Source organism: Panthera tigris, chromosome E3 (genome assembly GCF_018350195.1).
Source record: "Panthera tigris isolate Pti1 chromosome E3, P.tigris_Pti1_mat1.1, whole genome shotgun sequence".
NCBI classification, from domain to species: Eukaryota; Metazoa; Chordata; class Mammalia; order Carnivora; family Felidae; genus Panthera; species Panthera tigris.
The window spans coordinates 18,522,430-18,546,913 of record NC_056675.1 but is presented as its reverse complement, the minus strand read 5'-3'; the positions used below and the strand labels follow the sequence as shown (position 1 = coordinate 18,546,913).

Sequence of the window (24,484 nt, the reverse complement as noted above, 5' to 3'; positions counted from 1 at the left end):
AAAGAGAAAACCAAACAAACTAAAAAATAATAAATAAAAGATATTTAAACTCTCTATTACAGATTCTAAGAAATGTAAGCGACGTGTCAAGTGCAAAGTTTGGACCAAGTTTGGATCCTGTTTCAAACACACCACCTATAGAATTTTTTTCTGTTTTTTTTTTTTTTTTAAACAACTGGGGAAATCCAAACACGGACTGTGGAGTAGGTGCTATGGAGGAGTTTCGGCTGCTGTGTGAGGTACAATAATGATGTTACCGTTATCCCGGGGTGGGGGAAGAAAATGCTTACTGGTAGGAGATTCACATGGAAGTATTTATGGGGGTAATGCTATACTCTCTGGATGTGCCTTAAAATATTCCAATGACAATACCGACAAAAAATGGGGATAAATAAAACAATATTGAAAGATGTGAGTCACCAAAGTTGGCTGATGGGACGTGGGTTTTCGTCCTACTGTTCCCTCTACGTTCATGTTGTTTGCAAATATGCATACTGAAAACTTGGACTAATAGGGTATGGGAAATGGGAATGTGTATTTTCCAAACCAAGATGGCGGCCCAGGTCTTGGACTTCTTTAGCGTGACGAGCCAGCAGCCCACGTGGAACCCCAGCTGCCCGTTCAGGTGGGCACGCGACAGGGCTTCTCACATTCTCTGATCTGAGAAGGGAGTGTGCCCTTCCCTGGGGGGTTAAGGGTACCAAAGGATGTCCCCGCCCTGCTCTCCGACCTGTGACTCTCACGGCTTGCAGGTCTCCACTCCCGCCAGGTCACACTGTCGCCTCCGCAGGTTTTCGATCACGATCTGTCCGAACCGGTCGGTCGTCCATGTTCACCTGGGAAGGGAAAGAGGAGGCTGGGCGATGCCAGAAGGGCTTCTCGAATACGCAAAATCAGACAACAGTATTCTGTTTCTGAGCCGTCAAGGCTGATGTTTGCTAATAACCCAGTGCAGTCAACGGAGTGGGGTGCGGGCCCGGCACGCGGGGCTGACGAGAGCGTCGTCTGCTGCCGCCCCCTGCGGGGCAACCGGGCGGTGTGCGCTCGGCCTGGGAGCCGGTCAGACCACTGAGCGGCTGCTCCACAGGTAGACTCCCACGTGCACGCCAGGTGGAAGAGGGTTTACTCCGCAGCATGATGTGTAACGGGACCTATGACGGAAAGGACTCACATGCCCATCCGCTGGGGTTAAAGCAGTTGTGGCATGGTCGTTTAATGAAATATTACATTGCCATGAAAACAGCAAGAGGACATCCAAGTAGATGTAGGTACAGACGTAGACACACAGACACAGATACAGATGTGGAATGATTCTCAGATAACAGACTCTCGAAAAGTACAGTACAGAGGGCTGTGCATAACATGCTCCTGTCTGCCCTTAAGAAAAAAAAAATCTAGGGGCGCCTGGGTGGCTCAGTTGGTTGAGCGCCGACTTCGGCTCAGGTCACGATCTCGCGGTCCGTGAGTTCGAGCCCCGCATCGGGCCCCTGTGCTGACAGCTCAGAGCCCGGAGCCTGTTTCAATTCTGTGTCTCCCTCTCTCTGACCCTCCCCCATTCATGCTCTGTCTCTCTCTGTCTCAAAAATAAAATAAAACATTAAAAAAAAAAAAAAATTTTTTTTTAAAAAAGAAAAAAAAATCTCTAGCTACATTTATATATGCGCAGAATAATTCTGGAATCTGGCAGTGTTGCTTCCCAGGTTGGAGGACTCACTAAGGTCCGGGGTAGAAGTGAGACTTACCTTTCCCTGCATACCCTTTTGTACTATTTGATTTTTTTTTGAAGTTTTGCATGTGGTGTTACTTATCTAATGAGAAACCATTTAAAACCCCCTTCTTACGATGTTTATTCATTTTTGAGAGAGACAGAGCATGAACGAGGGGAGGGGCAGAGAGAGAGGGAACCCCAGAATGCGAAGCAGGCTCCAGGGTCCGAGCTGTGAGCCCAGAGCTCGACGTGGGGCTCGAACTCTTGAGCCGTGAGATCATGACCTGAGCCAAAACCAGATGCTTAGCTGACTGAGCCACCCATGTGCCCCCCATTTACCACTTCAAAAAAACCATTAACGTATCTATACGCACAAATGTCACAAAACATACATAATACACCGCGCACTATTATTACTTTGTCCCCAAACGTCAACAGTTTACTATACGAAATGATTCCCAGAGCTCCTGTGACAACGGTGGCAGGCAAGAAGCAGCATCACTCTCTGTCGGTGGACGTGTGAGGGTTACGTGGCATGAATGGTCACACTGGGTGCCTGTGAGCACGTGCTCCGTCGTCTTCCTGCCTGGGTCTGAATCCTGGCCTGAAACTTACCAGCCGTGAGGCCGTGCGGCCGTGGGCAGCAGGCTGTCCAATCCCTCTGTGCTTCGGTCCCCTCACCGGCCACACGCGCCACACCCTGGTTACTGTGACAAGTAGGTTAATACAGGTCACACTCATGGAAGGTGCCAGCTGTATAGCAAGCAACTTCTACAAGTTCGCTACCCTTATTATATCAGTACTGAAATTTGCATCACTCAGGGCGCCTCGGTCGGTAAGCGACCGACTCTTGATTTTTGGCTCAGGTCATGATCTCACAGTTTGTGGGTTTGAGCCCCGCACTGGGCTCTGTGCTCACAGCATGGAACCTGCTTGGGATTCTGTCTGTCTCTCTACCCCTCCCCTGCTTGCTCTCTCTCTAAAAAATAAATATTTTAAAAAAAGTTTTTTTCATCATTCATGTGGTTTTTGTCATTTTAAAATACTGATTAGGAAATCATGGAAGGCATGTGAGCAATTAGTACACCTGAGGAGGCTGATGGTTTGCATTTGTTAGGAAATTGCTGAATTCACTGAAAACGGACACATCCCCAGGCTTGCTCCCAAGTGACTGGGTCCATGGTCAAGATTCACTTCGGCAGCCACGGATAGTGCTGGCAGGGCAGGAAAACCCTGGGGTGCACACCGCAGGAAGAGGAGAAGCCCCGGATAGCACGTCAACTATCAGGGCGGTAAGAGGTGGAGAGCCCCGTCGTGACCCAAAGTTTCAGACCGTAACAACGTGAGCACTGAGCAAGGTTTTGTCTGGCTTGCTACAAATTCTCCCCCGGCATGCCCGCACATGGTGACGAGGTGGCCCTGCAGACCCCTTGCTCCGAGGCAGTCTAGTTCCCTTCCCCTGGAATCTGGGTTAGGCCCGTGACTTGCTGTGGCCAATACAACAGTAGCAAACACGACGCAAGCGGAAGCTGAAAATCACTTGCACGTTGGCCCTTGCCCTCTTGCTAGGAAGTCTGAACCCGTGTGGCAATGAACCCAAGCTGGCTTGCTATCGGAGGGGAGGCCCTGTGCCTGAGAATGAGGCATCCACATAGGAGGGAACCCCAGGGGACCTCAGCTACAGGAGTGAACCCGAGGGGACCTCAGCTGCAGCTGGCTCCAGTGGAAGAACCACCCAGCTAAGCCCCGTCCAAATGGTCCCCTCACACAATCCCGAGCAACTTGTGAACTGCTCTGAATTGTGAGTTGTTCGAGACCGCTGAGGCTGCAGAGATTTTGGTACACATCAAAAGCTGACTGATAAAATGCAGAAATACTGCTATGCCTTTAACAGAATCTAATTCTTCTTACACAAACTTTTATCATCAAGAATTAAAAACAACACGAACAGTCTTCAGCCAATGACACATTAGCATGCGGTCTGAGTTACCAGACCCGAAGTAACGAACAAATTACGAAACAGGAAAAGCAATAAACTCCTACAGAAATCTCTAAACGCTTTACAGTTGGAAGGGAACACAGGCAGCCCTAAATCATGTGAGCTCTGCTGATTTATTCCGGCTCCTTCTGACTCCTTTACTGGATCCTCCTCCTTCTCTGCCCCTTTACGCTGCTGTTCCTCACGGCTGGTTGCTATTTTTCTCACACAGCAAGTAGGTTACTTTTGCCCGTTTTTATTGGCGGGGAATTTCAAAACAAGTAAATTGTCTGAACTGAAAATACCCAAGAGATTTGCTGAAAAGAACATCGTGTAGTTAGTGTCAGAATGTAACCCATGCAGTTAGACTCAGTGCCTGGACTCATGATCTCTAGAGAGAAAGGCTACCCACAAGTGCTGCTGGCTTTGAGCTGACAGTCCCGACCATCCACTGCTACTGTTCATCAGGATTTCCTTTTTTCTTTTTTTTCTTTTTTTGACAAGGAAATGTTGTATAACTCAAGTGACTTAAAAATATACATCCAGGGGTGCCTGGGTGGCTCAGTCGGTTAAGCATCCAACTTCAGCTCAAGTCATAATCTCACAGTCCATGGCTTCGAGCCCCACATCGGGCTCTGCTCACGGCTCCGAGCCTGGGGCCTGCTTCGGAGTCGGTGTCTCCCTTTCTCTCTGCTCCTCCCCGGCTCGTGCTCACACTCTCTCTCAAAAATAAATAAACACTAAAAGAAATTAAAAATATATATCCAGGTGCGCCTGGGTACCTCGGTCAGTTGAGCATCTGACTCTTGATTTCGGCTCAGGTCATGATCCCAGGGTTATGGGATTGAGCCCTGTGTTGCGCTCCATGCTGAGCATGCAGGCTGCTTGGGATCTTATCTCTCTCTCTCGTTTCCTCTACCCCTCTCCCTGACTTGCACATCCTCTCTTTCTCTCTCTCCAAAATAAGAATATATGTATGTGTATACAAATACACACACACATATGTATGCATATATCTACAAATGCTCTCTGGACCCAACTGGGTCATGGTACAAAGAATGAGAGAACTAAATCCAGAGGATAGACAATGAAGTCCAAGTTGCAGATGAAGTTGAAAATCAGAAAGAAAAACATTAAAAGGAAGTTTAAAGTAAGCAATTTTTTTTAACCTAAGTCTAAACCCCCAGATTATATCAGTAGGAACGATTAGAAAAAGTGAGTGGAAAAAAAAGTTTCAAAACCTCAATAGGTTGGTAATTAGAGAAAAACAGTTCCAAAAACGTTTTAATTTATTTAAAAAATTTTTTAAATGTTTATTTATTTTTGAGAGACAGAGCACAAGCCGGGGAGGGGCAGAGAGAGAGGGAGACACAGATCTGAAGCAGGCTCCAGGCCTCCAGGCTCCAAGCTGTCAGCACAGAGCCTGATGCAGGGCTCGAACCTATGAACCATGAGATCATGAACTGAGCTGAAGTCGGATGCTTAACCGACTGAGCTACCCAGGTGCCCCTCCAAAAACCTTTTTAATGCAAAAGGCACCGACTATTACATACGGTATTACCACATGGGGGGAAGCCAGGTGGAGAAGGCTACGTGGGAATTTCCTGTACAACTTTTGCAACTTTTTTTTACAAATTTGAATTATTTGAAAGTGAAAAGTTAAACACGTTTACAGTGTATTTTTAAGAGGCAGCCTTCGCCAATATTAAAAACAGGATTAATACTTTTCAGAAGAGAAGTCTAAGCGAAGCAAAAACAGCCCACGGAGGAAAACACAGAGCACAAATGAACCCCAGAGAATTATGAATGTAATTCTAATACTTGTGATAGCCGCTGTTCCTTATCCATTTTGTAGATCTCCAAGAGTGAGACAAACTTGCCTATCAAGAGCTCCCCTGATTAATTTTTTTTTAAGTGTATTTACTTATTTTGAGAGAGACAGAGGGCAAGCAGGGGAGGAGCAGAGAGAGAGGGAGGGAGAATCCCAAGCAGGCTGTGTCAGCACAGAGCCCAATGTGAGGCTCAATCTCATGAACCAGGAGATCACGACCTGAGCCAAAATCAGAACTTGGATGCTTAACCAACTGAGCCACGCAGGCATCCCAAGAGCTCTCCTCATTTGTAAGTGATTATTTCCCTGGCTATTTAGCACATTTGCCCAAATGGCGTGTTTCTACATTCGAGCGGGTTGCTGCTGGTTACCACTGCAACTGTAATAATCTACAGATTATAGCTTATGCGCCAATTTCCGTTCAACTGCTTTCACATCCATACTTAATATCATCTCCAAGCTCTCCGTGCAAAGCCTGACATGGGGCTCGATCTCCCCAACCGTGAGATCATGACCTGAGCGGAAATCAAGAGTTGGACGCTTAACCAACTGAGCCACCCAGGCGCCCTGCAGTTATAGGTTTCTATACATATAATTATCTTCTCTCAAACTTTATGGTATCAGGCATCAGTATGTTATAAAAGCAATACACGTGATTCTGATGTGAAAACAGGAGAAACATTGCTTCTCAAAGACTTAGAAAACCTCCCTCATAGCAATGAAATGATAAACATCTCAGAATTAAAAACGGAACACGGGTATCATGGTGCACTTTCAGCTGACCTTATTTCGCATTCGCATGAAATCACAAACGCGTAAGAGGTTAAAACAAGATCTCACTGTGGATTCACGTTACATTTCTTTAGCTTCTCTTCGAGTTCAGGTGAATCTCGGAGATCTGCTCCAATAATGGCATAGCTCTTTGAATCCAACAGGTGTCCATTTGGAAAGCCAAGAAGAGATTATCATTTCAACAGAAATTCATCCAGAGGTGATCATTTCAATGGATTTCTTTTCAAAATTCAATTATTTTTTCTCCATTACAGAAATACATGTCCCACTGCAAAAAGGGAAAAAAAAATCAGGAAGGAGGAGGGTGGAATGAACGAAAATCACATCTTCCAACTATTAACGTTTTGGTATAGAACATTCCAGTCTTCTGTACATACAACATAAACCCATACACGCAACATAAGCACATTTTCTGTCACACAAATACGTACCCACACATCACACAGGAAAAAGAAAAGAGGGCCAATTCTTCTTTTGAAAACTGCTTTTCCTACTTAACAGTAATATCAATGACATCATCGTCTGTAATGATTTCCTAGCATTCCATCAGTGGATAAAACAACTTACTCAGCCAAGCCCTCACGATTAGGCCTGTGGTATCTCCAAATTTTCTCCATCTGAGGCACTGCGATGAGCATCTTTGTATAGACCTCATGAAGCACCTGTCCAGTTAAGTAGGTCTCTAGGAGTAGAATTAGGAGGTCAAAGGGTAAAATATTTAAGTATTGGTACCGATCGGCTGGCCACTCTTTAAATGTCGTGCCAATTTGTGAGATACTATGTTTAAAAGAAAATAGCTTCTAAAGTATTTACAAATACAATGATAACATTTGCTTGAAAATACTCCCACAGAGATCGGACAGCATGGTTTCTATAGTGGTTCTCGAGCTTTGGCAGTCATCAGAATCACCTGGCGGGCTTGTTAAAACAGACTGATGGCTTCTACCCCCCGAGTTTCTGATGTAGCAGATCTTGCAGAAGTAGACATTTTGTCATATTCTTTCAAAAGCTAGACATCTGTATTTCCAACAAATGCTCCGCAGTGGTGATGTCACTAGTCCAGGACTACACTTTTAGAACCACTGGTACGGATGACATTGGCCACAGTTAAAAGTTCAGTGATGGGTACATGGAGGTTCATTTACTTACTTATTTTGAGAGATGGTAGGGGGGAGGGAGAGCGGGGGAAGGGTGGAGAAAGGGGGAGAGAAAGAATCCCAAGCAGGCTCTGTGCTAATAACACAGAGTCCAGTGCAGGGCTCAAACTCATGAACTGTGAGATCCTGACCTGAGCCCAAATCACGACTTGGCCATTTGACTGACTGAGCCACCCAGACGTCCCCCTTGATTTACTCATTCGGACTGACTTTTCATTGTGTGCCCATTTGTATACTTTTAAGTTTCACCTCGTGCATATTTCAGCTTTAAGAAATGATCAATTTCAAGATGCGTATTTTTTTCTCACTTTCACATTTCGGAAATGAGGATGCATCGGTCAATAACGTTTCGGTTTAACTTATCAGCACCTTTTCTTTCCTGACGGTAAATAGATAGTGTGATTCTTGCAATCACAGCCTCAAAGGTTTAATGAAATAGGGCAATTTTTCAATGAAAATGTGTCAGTGTTATCATCGCCTATCACTTTTCTCAAATTTTCACTCCCATTTGTATTTTCATTAATTTTTATTTCAACTGTCCCTCTCCCAGAATGATGGCAAGATCAAAAACTATCAAGGACAGGACTAGAAAATTTGCCCACACAAGACACAAACCCAGAGTTAAAAACCAAGTGAAAGGCTAAGAAAGAAATCTGCCAATCAACAGTTGACGAGGGATTTATATCAAAGAACATTGCTTTATGTTGTAAAGGATTCCTATAAATTGAAAAGGAAATGAAACAATGCAACTGGAAAATATATGAGCAGAGGAAATTTACAAGAAATCCCACAGGCCAACAGAAGGAAGGAAGGGTACTCCGTTTCACTAGCACGTTCAAAGTTATAAAAAATTTAAAACAAACAAAGTTACAAAAAAATTTTTAATTCATAGATTTGGCAGACTGGCAGGAATTTTTTAAAATGGTAGTAGCCAGTGTTAGCGAGGGTGTAGGGAAAGGGAACCCGCATCTACTCTGGTGAAAATACAAATTAGTCGAAAGGGTCTTGAAGCACGGCTTGGCAGTAGCTATTAGAATTCATAAGGTACAATTTTTTGAACTGGCAATTCCTGCGAATATGCACATATAACTAGGCTTTCTACAAAACTGTTTAATAGGAAACCATAAAGAAGGCGGCAATCTAAAGGAACATCAGTAGCGAATACGTTAAGTAAAATGGAATTTCCATGCAGAGGAGTACTACAAAGTCACCAGAAATAACGAGGTAGATCTAATCTGGCAACATGAAGACAGCCGTGATTCACTAGGATGCACGAAGAACAAGTTTCAAAACAGTACGTGTAGGGGCGCCTGGGTGGCTCGGTCGGTTAAGCGTCCGACTTCGGCTCAGGTCATGATCTCACAGTCCGTGAGTTCGAGCCCCGCGTCGGGCTCTGTGCTGACAGCTCAGAGCCTGGAGCCTGTTTCAGATTCTGTGTTTCCCTCTCTCTCTGCCCCTCCCCTGTTCATGCTCTGTCTCTCTCTGTCTCAAAGATAAATAAACGTTAAAAAAATTTAAAAAAAAAAAAAAAAAAAAAAAAAAAAAAAAAAAAAAACAGTACGTGTAAATTATTCGCTTTACTAAAATTATACATATAACTGTATTTATTTATTTATAGAAGTATAGATTCACTCTTTCAACAAATACATGTTGATCTACATCATATATATTTATTTATTCAATATATGCATACATTCCTTCACCAAAAATTTACTGAACCTTTTGCGGGCCGGGCACGGGATTCTATTTACATGTGTATTTTCTTACGCGTGATATTTACCTGCCTCTAGGTACACTGTCCATCCACAGGAGAAAACACCCTGCACAGTGGTTATCGTGGTGGGGGGAGAGATTACGCAGGGTCTTTACTTTCTACTTCACATGCTTCTACACTGATGGGTCGAAGGCAATGCAAAGTGCTAACTAACCCTTTCGTTACAGCTAATCCTTCTGACGCAAATATTAACCAAATATACAGAAAAGTATGACGGCTACGATGTAGAGAAAGCAGATGTGCCAGCCAGTGGCAAAGCCTGAGGAGGTTCTACTTAAAATTGGTACGAGGGAAACAAAGGATGGAGGAGATATTAGTTTCTGTGGGAGTCTGTTCACTAGGAGCGTGACGAGGGCACTGTGCTGGTGTAGAGGCCTGTCTAGTTGCCTGACGTTTCCTGTGTTATCTGTGCCCACCATCTAAGGCCATCCTCTCTGAGCATGTTTTCTGACCTGAATTGTTAATAAGCCCCTTGAACTTCTCTGTCAGACACACACTGAACACGATGGAACATTCTGGAAGAGTGTTTGTGATCTTAGTTTTAAAGGCTTAGAAGGGAGGAAAGAGTTGTTGGAAACACTCATACTGAAAACTTACGGGGAAAAACTGAGCCCCGGGGCCAAGGACCTAACGTAACAGGTGAAGCGGGTCAGGTACGAGACAACAGTGGTGGGGATGTGCATTCCCTCTCAACGAAGCAGCCATGTAGGAGTCAGGGTCTGAGGCTGCCGGACTGGATTTTTCCAAGGAAAGATTTTCGGGAAAAAGCTCCTATATTTGAAATGTTTGCAACTCACTGAAATGTTTTTCAAAAGATTTCAGATTGGGACCTATGGACATATAAGAGGGGCCATATAAACAATTGTTTCAAGTTCCTTCACAGTAGATGTGATGCAGAAGTATACACTCTATGACGTCATGTGCACACACGCGCAGACTCAGACGTGCACGCTCACACACACACACACACACACACACACACACACACCATCTTTAAAAAGAAAGGGGAAGAAAAGCAGAGAGGTAGCCCATACTGTATTACTTAGTTGCCAATTTGCAGTGTGTCCTCTGAATGTCATTCTATAATGGGTTGTAACAAGAAAGGCTTGTATCTATGGGAAGATGGGAAAGAGAGAGAAATGAGTCAAGTAGCTTAGTTACTGAAAAAACGCAAACACCCACTACCGAAATGGCCAGTAGGTACCGCTACTGCTCAAAGCAAGGGCGACTCCAGAGGGCCTGCTGCTTAATCACGTCTGACCCTAGGCACACACATGAAAAATTCAGTGGATCAGCTCTCAGAGTAGGTCAGTGAGCGTTACTCTCCGAATCTGACGTCAAGTCACAAACTGATCATGAAACACTCAAGACGTAGAAACCGCCAAAGATAGGCTAGTGATATGTTTCCAAACATTCCAGTGTTTTCCAAGCCATCTCTCATTTCCTGCTTCTGCTCACTCAATTAAAAATTTTAACCATTATTAATCACAGACAACTAAACAAACCGATTCCTACTCAGACCTGACGTCCAGGAACATTTATGTGATACTCTGCTCTCCTCCAGAATGTGCAAAAAATTAGACATCCGAGAGCCGATTTCAGTATCGCAACCACCATACACCCATCTTTCACCCCAGAAACCTCCTCTAGGCTTAAGTGAGAGCCCACCTGCTCTTATTTGACTTGGTGTCCTAACAAGCCAGGTTGTATTCTGTGGCTGCACAGCGTCAGATGCCATAGCGCATCTCAAATGCACACTATGTGGGGCGCCTGGGTGGTCAGTCGGTTGAGCATCCAACTTCGTTCAGCTCAGGTCATGATCTCGCACACAGCTCGTGAGTTTGAGCCCTGCGTTGAGCTCTGTGCTGACAGCTCAGAGCCCAGAGCTTGCTTCAGATTCTGTGTCTCCCTGTCTCTGTGCCCCTCCCCAGCTTGCACACCATTTATGTGCACAGTAACGAGTGATGGACAGCAGGGACCGAGAGGGAGCCGGCCCCCCACGACAGCATGACGGGCGGGGGGGCAGCAATCACAAGCAAGCATTTTCCAGTAGGAGGTGACCCTAAGGGCAAGTGTCAGAACTGGGAGAGCCAGCTACCCCTCAGCCCTTGGAAAATCTCAGGGGATCTGGTCTGGGGGACAAAGGGGGAGGGAGGAAGGGGGAGACAGGAAGACAGAGACAAAGACAGTCTCCTGACCCATCAGAAGAGACACGCTCACCGATCTCAACCGTTCTCTCTTGGTGCTGCCGCGCCCCCCTGCCCGTGTATAGGGCAGGGCCTGGTAAAAAGCTGTCCGAAGATATTTGGAGGAAACGTTTAGAGCATACCAGAAGATGACTTTTGCTAGGAAATTCCAGAACACCCTCTAAGGATTTCGCTCACACGATATGAAGTTAAGGACACGCTAAAATTCTAGAAGGCCTGGAGAACAAAAGCAAATGCAGGACAGCATACGATCCTATAGCTCGTCTAGGACTTCTGACTTTCTAAAAAGCTTTCCCACTCATCAGCTACTTGCCCTCTTAAGAATGCCGATTAAGGGGTCACCATGGAGGGAAAGCTTCCAAAAGGCACACCTGGAGCTTTTAAGGAACAGACATCTTCTTTCTTGCCTTTGGGGAAGGGGCAACAAATGGCTGTGGGACATGACGCTTCAACTTTTTATTCTGGGATTCCCCGAGCCCTTCCGACACTCCACTCCACTCGCCAGTAGCTCCACGTCACAGGAGGCACGGAAGGCAACCGGGACCGTGCGTAGCTACCGGAGGGCAGCCGGGGACAACCGTGAGGAAGAGTATCCCGTAGGCTCAAAGGAGATCCAACGTGGCCGACCGCTGCACAGGCTGCCATATTGAGACTGACCCCCTGTGTCCTTGATCCTCTGGCCGTGTGGAAATAGGATTCAAGAGACACCAAGAAGCTGAGGTCCTTTAAAGGGTTTCACTCACCCTTTATTCTTTGTCTGGGGTTGTACTGGCTTTCCTGCAGCCTACTCTCACCCGCTGCTTGAAGGTGGGAGCCTTCAACTGTCCCTTCGACTGGTCTTGGGGCCTGACGTCATACAGAACGAGCTCACACACCAGCGGCAGCAAAAAGCCTGTGACCCACAGCCAAGCCTCTGCTGGTGCAGCCAGGGGACCCTCCCAGGTGGAAGGTGCACCGGACAACAAGACTAGCCGACGAGATCTCCCCTCCTCTTTTACAGAAGCACACAGAGCTCAAAAACAGGCCTCAGCGAACTTGCTGTAAACAGCCAGTACTCTAGCCTTTGCAGGCCAGACGGTCTCTGCTGTGACTTCTCCACTCTGCTGCCGTAGGGCTAAAGCAGCCATAGGGAAGATGGAAGGAACTGGGAGTTGGCTGTGTTGCAGTAAAACTTTATTTACCAACATAGGTGGCAGCCTAAATTTGGCCCGTTCAGCTCCTGCTCCACAGAGCAAACAAGCATCAGTTTTCTAAAAAGAAACTTAGGTTTTTTAAAACCCTTTAGACTGATGTCATTATCAAAACGAAAAAACTCCACCAAATTTTTCAGACCCTGCACTATTCTCCTTCCTCACTGCTGACAGATGACCTTTTCCTCGGAAGGGGCACATGAGCTTCAGTGTACCTTGCTCAGAAATAAAAATCGCAGATTTAGTAACGATTAACCCACCTACACGGCGGGGGGAGAGACCAAACCACGGGACCACGTTGAAAAGGGTGTCAAGCCCAAAGGAGGAGTTTCTCCCGTGGCTTCTGTTCACACCGCACACATTCTGCCACCGCATTCTCTTCCAGTTCCTTCCACCACGCTGTGCTCTCTGAGGCCCAGAGGCACCGCCGACCTATAGCAAAGAGCCCCCCCCCCCCCCCGCCACCCCCCGAGCAGCCGCAGGGCTCTCTGGAGAGAACAAGGAGGGAATCTGGACGTGGACGAACTGCAGTCCGTTGTTTGTTCCATGCTCCAGCGCCACTGGCTGTCCGACCTGGGGACGCCACGAGCTCTCGGAGCCCGCCTTGCCCCGTCTGGGTAACCCACCCCCCACCTGCAGAGCTCTCATGTTCATTCCCGAGGTCACGGATGTGCACGCCCTTCAGAAACGTTAGCTATCTTCTCCTGAATGAAGAATGCAGAGGCAACCGGTTGATACTAAGGCTGTGCTGAGGCCACTGATTTCTCGCCTCAGTGAGAGAGAGGCTGGGGGCACCGATGACCAAAGACCTCATCGGGTGAGCTGATGAGGGACAAAATACACACTCAGGTCGCATTAGGCCCACACACTCTAGTTTATCTTGGTGTACTTCTGCAAGAATCTGGGGAAATGCACGTACCCATGACTGCCACATGACCGACCTGACAGAAGAACCAAGAGAGATCTGTACAAACCTACAAAAAAGAAAACGCAATCAGTGAGATTGCGTAGAGAAAGCAATGAAAGCAAATCAGTGAGATCGTTGTAGAGAAAAGGTTTGGTGCTACAATTCCAGCCCGGAATCAAAGAACAGGCCTGTGGTCCTGATTCTGCCACTAACTGGACCCATTTCCTCTTCTGTGAGTGAGTGTAATTATATCTGCTCTTGAACCCTAACGAAGGAGGTGAGGGACCAAATCAGAGAATGGAGGGGCACCTGGATGGCTCAGGCAGTTGGGCTCGGACTCTTGATTTCGGCTTGGGTCACGGTCTCGTGCTCCGTGGGATAGGCCCCGCATCTAAGCCCCACTTAGGATTCTGTCTCTCTCTCTCTCTCAAAATGAATAACTAAACTTTAAAGGGCTTTGTGTCATGTTACCATCACCCAGCCTTGCAAATCTCCAAGCTATACTGAAGACACCGTCACGACGACAGTAAAGTCTTTTGTTGTCGTCAAAACGGCAAATGCATGGGCCCCTGGTCTCAGCTACTCCACTGGCAGGGCTCTCGCACACACGCAGAGAATGTATACGAGGATTTGGATCAAAAGCCCTGTTTGTGACAGCAGGAGCTAAGAAGCAAGGCACATATCTAGGGCCCTGGTGACATCACGTACGTGGCTGACAGTGGTTGCACAGCAGGTGCAAGCAGATGGGGACAGGGACGCGAGACAGGCAGTCACCGCATTCCTTTTGAATATATTTCTAACATTTAAAAAAATGTTTATTTACTTATTTTGCGAGAGAGATGGGGAAGGGCAGAGAGAGAGGGAGAGTGAGAGAGAGAATCCCAAGCAGCCTCTGTGCCGTCAGCACAGAGCCCAATGCGGGGCCTGAACCCACAAACCGAGAGATCATGACCTGAACCGCAATCAAGGGTCGGGTGCTCAACCGACAGAGTCGCCAGGGCGCCCCTGACATTTTTGAACCCGCTGGGAACCTTCACAAAATTAAACAATTGGGGAAACAAGGGGGCGGTATTTTTTAATTTACCTTTAGTCTCCAGAAGGTGGTATCCATCCCAGCCCCAAGATTTAGAACCTGACAGGGACATTCTGTCTTCCCTAGAAATGCCTTTATAAGCTGACGGACGCCATGGACGCGAGCAAAATATCCTGAGAGAGAGACAGAGACAAGCCATGACTCAGTGATGATGGAAATAAGCCTTGCAAAGTTCACCACACCAGGAGGACAAAACGCAACCCTTCTGCCCTTCTTCAGGGGTAGCGGTTTAGGTTATCCAGAGACCTTATGGGAGAAGTAATGACTTTAAAATTCTCTTCCTTTTTTTTTTTAAAGCCATTTGAACCAAAATAAGCACAATCTATCTAATGGTTGGATCAACTACCTTAAGGAAAACGCAACGCCCCCTACTTCTACCTATGAAAGAAAAATATTTTACATCAAAACATGGGATCTAAATGTCCCTCTTAGAAATGTGTCTTTTCCTGGCTAAGTGAAAGCTACTCAGAATTCGGCTGAAACTCAAAATTGGGAGACCCTCTGGAAAGTATTCTGGGGTCAGGAAATGGGCAGATAAATGTCAAAGCAAAGACAGCCATGTTTCTTAGCGTGCTCCCTTCATCTCCATCCTGTGCGGGTTAGAGCCTCGATGTTTGTAAAACACCACAGGCGGGGTTGGGCGGGGGGCGGTGCACAGGCAAATGGTGCCTAATAAACTGACTTGTTAAGCTGTGGCATGGGAAGCTGGAACAGAGGAGACAAGAAATAAAAGAGGGTCAAAGGAAGATAAAATTGATCTGGGTTCTAAAGCCCTTCTGCTTACAGTATTACTATTTTAAGAACAAAATTTGAGTGGCATTTATAGACACTTACTGCAATTTGACATAGGGGTTTCATGTCTATGGATTATACTAGTAAATAATTTGAGCTTGTCTTTTTACATGTCTCTTTTGGGGGGCCTGGGTGGCTCAGTCGGTTAAGCGTCCGACTTCGACTCAGGTCATGATCTCAGAGTCTGTGAGTTCGAGCCCCCTGTCGGGCTCTGTGCTGACAGCTCAGAGCCTGAAGCCTGTTTCAGATTCTGTGTCTCCCTCTATCTCTGACCCTCCCCTGTTCATGCTCTGTCTCTCTCTCTGTCTCAAAAATAAGTAAACGTTACATGTCTCTTCCATTTTACTTTTCTAGTAAATCCTTTTTACCGTGGGTTACAGAGTATCATCCGCAATGGACTGGACATTGGAAAAATTTTTAAAATGCTCCCCACACGCTGTTTGGGAAGCACTCTCCTACTGTGGGGCCCTAGTCTAGCGATGCCAACCCAGGGAGAGGAAGAAGGAAGGCCGGAGGGCTGACCTGCTGCCCAGGGCCCCCAGCACCCAGGGCACCATGCTGGGGCCCTGCCTCTGCAGCGTCTGTTAGGAAGGTGTCCTCAAGAGCGCGGGAGGGAGGCTTAAGGCCTCTTAGCCAGGCCTCGTCCAATCTTACTGATGCCTGGTTTCACCCTCAGCTCAAAGTAAGTACCATGTCCTTATTCTCAGGAAGCACCACTTTAAAATTTCTTGCATTTCTCATTGAAACTACCCATAGGATCCATCTTTAGGGCCAAGATGCCCTGCACCCACAAGAACTAGGGTCGTTTGGCCAATTTCTCAATCTGGCTGAGACTAAGTCACCCTCCTGTCTCAAATCCTTTCACTGCCTTGATAGAAATCACTTGTACAGCCTAACAGTGTTACTATCACTTTAACAAGGCCAAAAAAAGTCATTCCTTCCATGAACAGACAGTCCACAGTAAAAGACATATAAATGGCCCTTCAACATATAAAAATGATCTTGGGGCACCTGGGTGGCTCAGTGGGCTAAGCAAGTGTCCGAATCCTGATTTCAGCTCAGGTCATGATCTCACGGTTCAAGGGTTTGAGCCCCACATCGGGCTCTGTGCTGACAGCATGGAGCCTGCTTGGGATTCTCTCTCTCATTCTGTCATTCTCTCTCCCTCTCTCCCTCTGCCCCTCCCTGCTTGCAAGCAAGTGAACTCTTGCTCGCTCGCCTGCTCTCAAAATAAACATTTAAAAAATATATTAAAAAAATAATCCTAATGATCTTCAACTTCACCCCAAAATAAGAGGAATCTAAAATAAAATTACTGTAAGATACCATTTTTCATGGATCAGATTAAAACAGATGAAAGTTTCATAATACACTGTGTTGGTGAGGATGTTGGGAAATAAGCACTTTTCATATACTACCAGAGAGAAGGAACACTGCAACTCTCATGTTAAGAATGAATCCCTATGTTCTACTGCCGGCTTTGAAATGGAGAAGGGGCCATCTTCCATGGAATGTAGGTGGTTTCCAGAAGGTAGACAAGAAAAGGAAATAGACTCTCCCCTATGGTCTCCAAAAGAAACGGCCCTGATGACACTTTGATGTTAGCCTAGTAAGACCCATATTTGACTTCTGAACTTCAGAACTGTAAGATAATAAATTTGTATTGTTTAAAAAAAAAAAAAAAACGAATGAATCCCTAAAACCCCAGTCCTCTCAGCTGATGAGGGAATAGTGAGAAGGGAGGGGGTCACTTGCCTCTGTTAATTTCGGGGGCCTTCCTCTCCTTAGACAGTCTTACAAAATGCTGGGTGTAAGGGTCATGAGAGTAGCCAATGTTTACTGCAAACCTGGAAGGGATAAAAAGGAGGCAGGTGAGTAGACGTCAGTAGATTCAGGTTCTCAGGAACCAGGTCAAGGAGGAAAACCATCTACTTCACAAGGCCAACACACTCCCATTTATCACTCCGTTACAAATGTAAACAGACTCAGCCATCCGCCCAGTGCTCACTTACACTCCTCTCACCCTTCCCACGGCGGCCATGTGTCACCTCTCTTTATTCTGACTGCTAATTCCTTTCCCAGGGCCCTGGAGAGCATATCACCTCACCTCATACCTCACCCAGAAGACGTGCAACCGTTTATTCACTCGGCAAACTCACTGGCCAGAACTATTCAGACAACCCTACTCAACCAGAAGTTCTGGGTCCACAGGAAAGATCTAGAATTGTTTTGTAAAACTCGATAATGACTCCCTAAGCGTTTCCCCCAGCTCTGTCATTTCACGTCCCTTAAGGAGTAAAAGGAAAAACCAGGAACAAATAAACAGAACAGCTACAACCTAGAAAATGCCGTTGTAGTTTATACTCTCTGGCATGCACTACAACCTGGAAAATGCTACAGTAACCTAACCTCTCCCCAGGCCACACGACAGGGAATCAAAGTTCTAGTGTTCTAAGCCAGGGATCTGAAACCCCAATGACCACTTAAGGTCTTCTGGCAACCATGAGTGGAACCAGCCTTCGGACAAGGACATGTAATGGAAGAAACCTGGATCCTTAAGGTCGAGCCACTGTGGGCCTGCACCCCGGTCTACCTCTCAACAGACATTTTGAGAGTTTCTAAATGTCTTTATCGCTTAAACCGAACGGAGTCAGGCTTCTGTTACCTGCTACACCCTGAAGCATCCTAAGTGATATCCTGAGTGTAGGAGCTCATTTCCGTGTTTCTTGATGAACAAGCTGAGAGGGGAAGGGGTGCGTGACTGTTACCCAGCTAGAGTCTGAGCTCCCAGAGGCAGATATGACATCTTCTCTTTACGTCCACTGACAAGGCTTACCGCTGTCTTGACTGTGGTCGGTGCTAATCCTGTACAAACCTATCCCCCCCAGTCTCTCTCATGTCCACGTTCACACATCCGTGCACGCGCGCGCACACAGACACACACACACACACACACACACACACACAAGGAAGCACATACTTTTGGCTTCTCGAGGCAGCAAGTCAGCACGGAAATGCACAAAGTACTCATTAAGGGACACGATTTGCTACGGGCCCAGACTGTCCAAGTTTTACAAGGGTGAACAGGCTCAGCTGTCTAAAACGGTGCTTTTCAAACGATGAATTGTGACCCATCCGTATAATAAAATCAGTGTAGTAGTTTGCAAGTCTCCATCTGTGAAAATGCAGTCGAATAGAGTGAAATAGACAATATCAGTATGCATTCCACACTGTAAGAGTTAAGACGGTTTTGTGAAGCTTTTGTTGAAGTGGGTGTTTGGGGTAAAATGCAATGAAAAGTCTGTTCTCCGAACACACAAAATAGACTCTTAAACACAGAGAACAAGGTTGTGGTTGCCAGAGGGGGCGGGGGGACGGACAAAATAGGCAAAGAGGGCTTAAGAGGTACAAACTTCCAGTCATATAAGTAACGCACAAAGATGAAAAGTAGAATATAGGGAATACGGTCAATAATACTGTTGTAACAGTACGGTGACAGATGTGAAGACACTTAACCGTGGTGAGGGCTGAGTAATATGTAGATTTGTCAAATCACTATGTTGCACGCCTGAAATTAATGTAACATTGTATCTCAACTATACTTCAATAAGTAAAAAAAGAGAGAAGATGGTGTTCTCCCTGTTGGCGGATTTGAGGAGCACCGGCCTCAAAGGAATCACCTGGTGCCATCTAGTGGTAAAGGCCGTGTCTGCAGTCCAAGAACCACAGACTAGTGATGCGAACATCAAACATGGACGTAAGGGTTGGAGGGGGCCTTGGAACTGACCTGGTCAACCCTGACATCCGATGCCAGAATCCTTCAACAACACCAAGCCACTGCCTGACCACGCACCACAAAGAAGGCACTCACTCCAATGCCCAGCAGCCCTAGCTGCTGAAAAGCTGATCGAGTTGCCCCCCTCCACAAGCTCTGCGTTGGACTTGCTACCGCCCTCCTCTGGATGACAAGGAGCAGTTTCCGCTCCTCTCAACTGTATTCTCCGTCAAGTTAATACTATTGATTCCATCAAGCCATCTTTGGTGAGTGTCTGCTAAGTGCCAGCCATTGGGGACACAGTAGTGAACCAGACACAAAGATAAGGAAGGGCTTGTGACAGATGAAGGACAACAGCATGGAGGACGGACGGACCTACGTTAGAGAATGTGAGAAGGAAAGCCTCTCTGAAAAGGGAATGGGCTGAGTTGGGTGCTTACAGAACCGGAGAAAGCTGTGCAAAAGGCGTTCTAGACAGGAGGAAGAGCAGACAGAAATGCTCTGGACAGGAACCGCCTTGGAATGTTCCAGGAACAGAAAGTCGGTAGGGAGGCTGGGGAACAGCGGGGAAACAGGAGAAACTAGAGAGGCGGGTGGTGGGAGCCAGGGAGAGACCTCTGCAGCCACGTGCAGCGGCCCCAAACCACGGCGAGGTGCACAAACGTAACAGGTGGGGACAGAACACAAACGTATCCGGTCACGAGTCCTTACGACTCCCACTTTCTAATGTCTCCAACATGCGTCTCCTTCTGGTCTCCAGATCTAGAAGACTGCCAGTGGGTTCTGGGAGGAAAAGGATGTCACTGATCTGCCCTTCAGAGTGGCTAACACGAGAAGATTTACAGAGCACTGCTAAGAAGAGTACGGGTCAAAGAACTAGCGGGCACTGCTGATGGGGAGTTCCAAAGGGAGATGGGCAACCTGTTTCAGAGCTTAGAATTCTGTCACCCCTGGGAGCCCAGCTGAACATGGTGGATCCACACAAGGAACCACTAACCGGTCATCTCAGATATGAACTAGAAGGATCAGCCATGCCAAGACGTTCAAGACACCGTGAAGGGAAAAATGTTAGGCCAAAAACCGATGTAGCCAATGTGCCCGTGAACACGTGTATGTGCGTATGTGCGTATCTACAGACAAGTACTAGGGAACTGGCGATTTCTGGTGTGTGTGTGTGTGTGTGTGTGTGTGTGTGTGTTTTAATTTATCTCTATGTTTTAAACTTTTTCTCCATGAACTATATGCCATATTTCATCTAAGACATTATCAATTATAAGACTGAAAAAAGAAAGAAGAAACACTGGCAGTTAGTTAATGTTTTTCTTATTGCTTACAATTTTAATTATGTGCTTGTTGGAAAAAGCCCGTTTGTTTGTTTAATTAGTTTTCAAATAGGTTCTGTGTGCAACGTGGGCCTGAACTCACAACCACATCCAGAGCTGCATGCTCTGTTGACTGAGCCACCAGATGCTCCTGCAAAAGCCCTTTCGTGCTTATTTAAACGGATTAAAAGGAAATGGATGAATGCAGTAAGAGGGTTAAGTCTTCCCTTCTGGGGTATCTGTGAGTTTCCACACAATATTGACCTTCGGGCCGCCAAGGGCATTGGCAAGGCTGAATCCCCAAGAGATCACCATCATCCTCTCCAAGATTTCCTTCCACGCTGCCGACCGTCCAGGTGCAGGTTTTGTTACTGAGCCTTGCTTGATCTCATCAGGAGGTATCCATGGATGGTTCTCCAACAGCATCAGGATTTGTGCTCCTTCTGCAAATGGCCCTTAAAAGGCACGTGGGCAGAAGCACCCAAGAGCTGACGGTGTAGTCATCCGGCCCTGCCGCAAGCAACAATGACCACATCCACTCGCACAGGTGATGACAACTCTAAAGCGACTTGGCAGTGACTGCGGGACACATCGAGAATAAGTCACAGCTGATGGCAAAGACGTAAGAACGTGTGTCACGGCATGGATCAAATACAGTGTTGCCTTCACCACGTGAGCAACAGTGAGCTTAGATATCATAAGCAAAGCAAAAGGCAAATATTAAGCGATGAAAAGTACCTGTGACATCACATAGTAACATCCTGAAAACATAAAGAACTTACGAATCAGTAAGGAAAAAAATCCTAATATCCCCGAACAAAGGCCAAAAATGGGCAGATCACCAAAGAGCCAAGTGATCACTGGATATACAAAATAAAGAAACCAAAAAATGCAAAATGAAAGCAGAAACAGCAAGCAGTAAATCTGCTATCAAATCAGCAACAAAACCGTTTAATAGAACCTGGCTTTGGTGAGGATGAGAAAGAGGGCACCTGAGCCGCCAGAACTGTAAACTGTCACTGCCATGCCACGAGGCACTTCGGCTGCTGGTACTCAAAGCTGAAGAGTTATATTTACGCGATGCCCAAACAATCCCACTTCTAGGATTTTACCCTAAGGAAATAGTCAAGAATGAACACAAAAAGGTTTCGGTAAGAACACTGAACCTGGGGTTACGGTATCAGGTGAACAAAGCAAGCTACAAAATTCTACGTACAGAATGTTCCCAATTCTGTTAGATGAATGCGTACATTCACGTACACGTGAATATACATACATGTACAGTATACATATCAAGACTTCCCAGAGTAGGCACCAAAAGGTGAACAGTGGTCGCCTCTACACTGACGCTGTGCACCTAGCGCTGCTGTCTGTCTGTCCCCACCACAGTCCTCTGTTGCCCAAACCCAGAAAATATCCCCTCTCTTTGTGTATCCTGACTTTGTTTAAAACCCAAAGAATCAAAAATCTCAGATTTGGGAAGACCTATTTCGCAGTCTTCGGTCAATCCCTCTTGCTTTTGAAATTTTCATGACATTCACGTACCACCTGTTCAGTGTAACATTTCTTTAAATCAACTCGCTTTTTTTTAGTACTCGGATCTGACGTGCTACCTGGGATTTTCTTCTAACACACGCTATAATAAATACCTACCTATTAAAATTTCATGTGTGCCACCTAAAGTCATTTCACATTCCTTCCATTCCTTCCGTGGGAAACACTGATCTGGGCCGACCGCCTACTCACTCGAGAGCATTTGCTGACTCTGCCCTATAGGCATGAGTACCACCTGCAACAGGAAAGGGGTGACATGCTCACCGCCAGGGATTTCTTCACCTGAAGGAAAGGGCAGGGGCCCTCCGCGCTCTCCCAGCCAGTGAGGATCAAGGCCAGGTTCATTTTACTTCTATCAACCCTCCTGAGAGCTGACTACAATGCCAGGCATCATTGCAAATGCTTGACCGATAGGAACGGAACGCCTACAACCCTCATAATGACCCCCCGTGGAAGGCACTGCTTTACACACTGAGGTGAAGGTCGGTCCCTCAAGCTGCAGAACCCTGTAGAAAATTTCATTCTAGGGGTGCCTGGGTGGCTCAGTCGGTTAAGTGGCCGACTTCGGCTCAGGTCATGATCTCACGGTCCGTGAGTTCGAGCCCCACGTCGGGCTCTGTGCTGACAGCTCAGAGCCTGGAGCCTGTTTCAGATTCTGTGCCTCCTTCTCTCTCTGACCCTCCCCTGTTCATGCTCTGTCTTTGTCTCAAAAATAAATAAACATTAAAACAATTAAAAAAAAAAAGAAAATTTCATTCTATTGCTTTTCCACCTATTTACCCACCTGGATTTGGATCCCTCCCCCGACACTTCAGTTGCTTAAATGATATCTGTGTCTGTGTGTATATGTGTGTGTTTACATGGTCGTGTGTGTGTATATATGTACACACACACACATATATATGTACATTAAACATATATATGTAACGTATGCACACATACACATACATACAATGTACTTAAATGCAATTGCAAAAATCAATCCGATACTCTTAGCATCAATTTTTAAGTTTGAAATCGGAACTACCTACTGCATACTAGCCTAAGATACTGCTCTACCTCTTATTGTTAATTTTATTGTTCTTTTTTTAGTCTCATTTTTTTTTTTGTTTCTATTTCTTGGTAGTTTTATTCTTGGTTATACATGGAAGGCAGGAAGCAAAGTCTTAAGGGCAACAGACTTTGTACCTAAACAGACTTCCAGTTTGTTTCCTTTCTTGTGAGCTCTGTTGCTTTCTTAAGTAGATCCGCAAGGCCTTAAGTGTTGAATCACCTAAAAAAAAAACAAAACAAAACTGAGCCTCAATGAACTCACACGCTATCGTTTCTTCCCAACAGAGGCTACTGGTATTGCCTTTTGGCTTCAGCTAACACCCAATTACTTTACAAGGGTTAATATGTCCTAAAATCTACTGCCTCCACTGTAAGTACTCATTGACTAGTGGGCAAGGCATTTATGAAAAAGGAACCAACATTCACAAGAGGGTGAGTTAAGCAGGAGAAGTCAATCAGAAAGTTCCAATGGTACAATGTCTCCTATCTGACTTAAGCAAACAAAAAACCCAGTTAATACAGAATATAGTAACAGGATGTCATGGGCCTGAATAATGCTAAAGTTCTTTTGGAAAAAATAAAACATTTAAGCACATGTAGTCTGAATATTTTCTCCCAGTCTGTCTTGCCTGTTCATTTTCTCAGTGCATCCATTTTTCCTTTGTAATTAGTGCTTTTTTTTTGTTCTGTATCCAAAACATTTGCCTACCTCAAGGTTGTCAACATATGCTCTCATGGTTTCATCTAAAAGATTTATGGTTCTAGCTGTTATATTTCAGTTTATGATCCATCCCAAATTCATGTGTACAGAACGAGGTAGGGGCTACGGTCCATTTTGTTTCCCCTTGAATTTCCACTTTACCCAGAATTATTCATTAAAAAGACGTCCCTTTCGCCCACTGAATTGGCTTGACAATCTAGGTGAAGATCAACCAACAGTACTTGTGTTTGGTCTATTTCTTGGACTCTTTATTCTGTGTCACTGATCTATCTTTATGCCAAAGACTTTGATTGCTGTGGCTTTACTGCAAGTCTTCAAATTAAGCAGTATTAAGCAGTTTAAGTGCTTCAACTCTGCTCTTCGTTTGAAGACTTTTTTGGCTATTCAAGACCCTTCACGTTTCCATATACATTTTCGAAACAATCTGTTAATTTCTTCTAAAAAAAAAAGATGGCTAGGATTTTGTCGGTGATTGCACTGATTCCACGGATCAAGTCAGGGAGAACAGGAATCTCAAAACATCAAATCTTCCAATGCATGAACAAAGCGTATCTCCCATTTATTTCAGTCTTCTTGAATTCCTCTCAACAGTGTTTTACGGTTTTCTGTGTAAAGTTGTTTTGCGTCTTT

The 24,484-nt window shown here is 45.8% G+C and overlaps 1 long non-coding RNA gene across 1 annotated transcript in view; it reads right to left on the bottom strand.

Annotated features, from left to right (window-relative positions):
* Positions 1-265: 265 nt before the first annotated feature.
* LOC122234651 overlaps positions 266-24,484 on the bottom strand; it is a 31,196-nt gene continuing 6,977 nt past the window's right edge. The window contains exons 2-8 of the long non-coding RNA XR_006212534.1: positions 23,269-23,353; positions 22,180-22,315; positions 14,629-14,750; positions 6,877-6,991; positions 6,358-6,577; positions 2,324-2,415; positions 266-836 (exon numbers count right to left, since the gene is read on the bottom strand). This is a non-coding gene — a long non-coding RNA (uncharacterized LOC122234651). The remainder of the gene's footprint in view (positions 837-2,323; positions 2,416-6,357; positions 6,578-6,876; positions 6,992-14,628; positions 14,751-22,179; positions 22,316-23,268; positions 23,354-24,484) is intronic.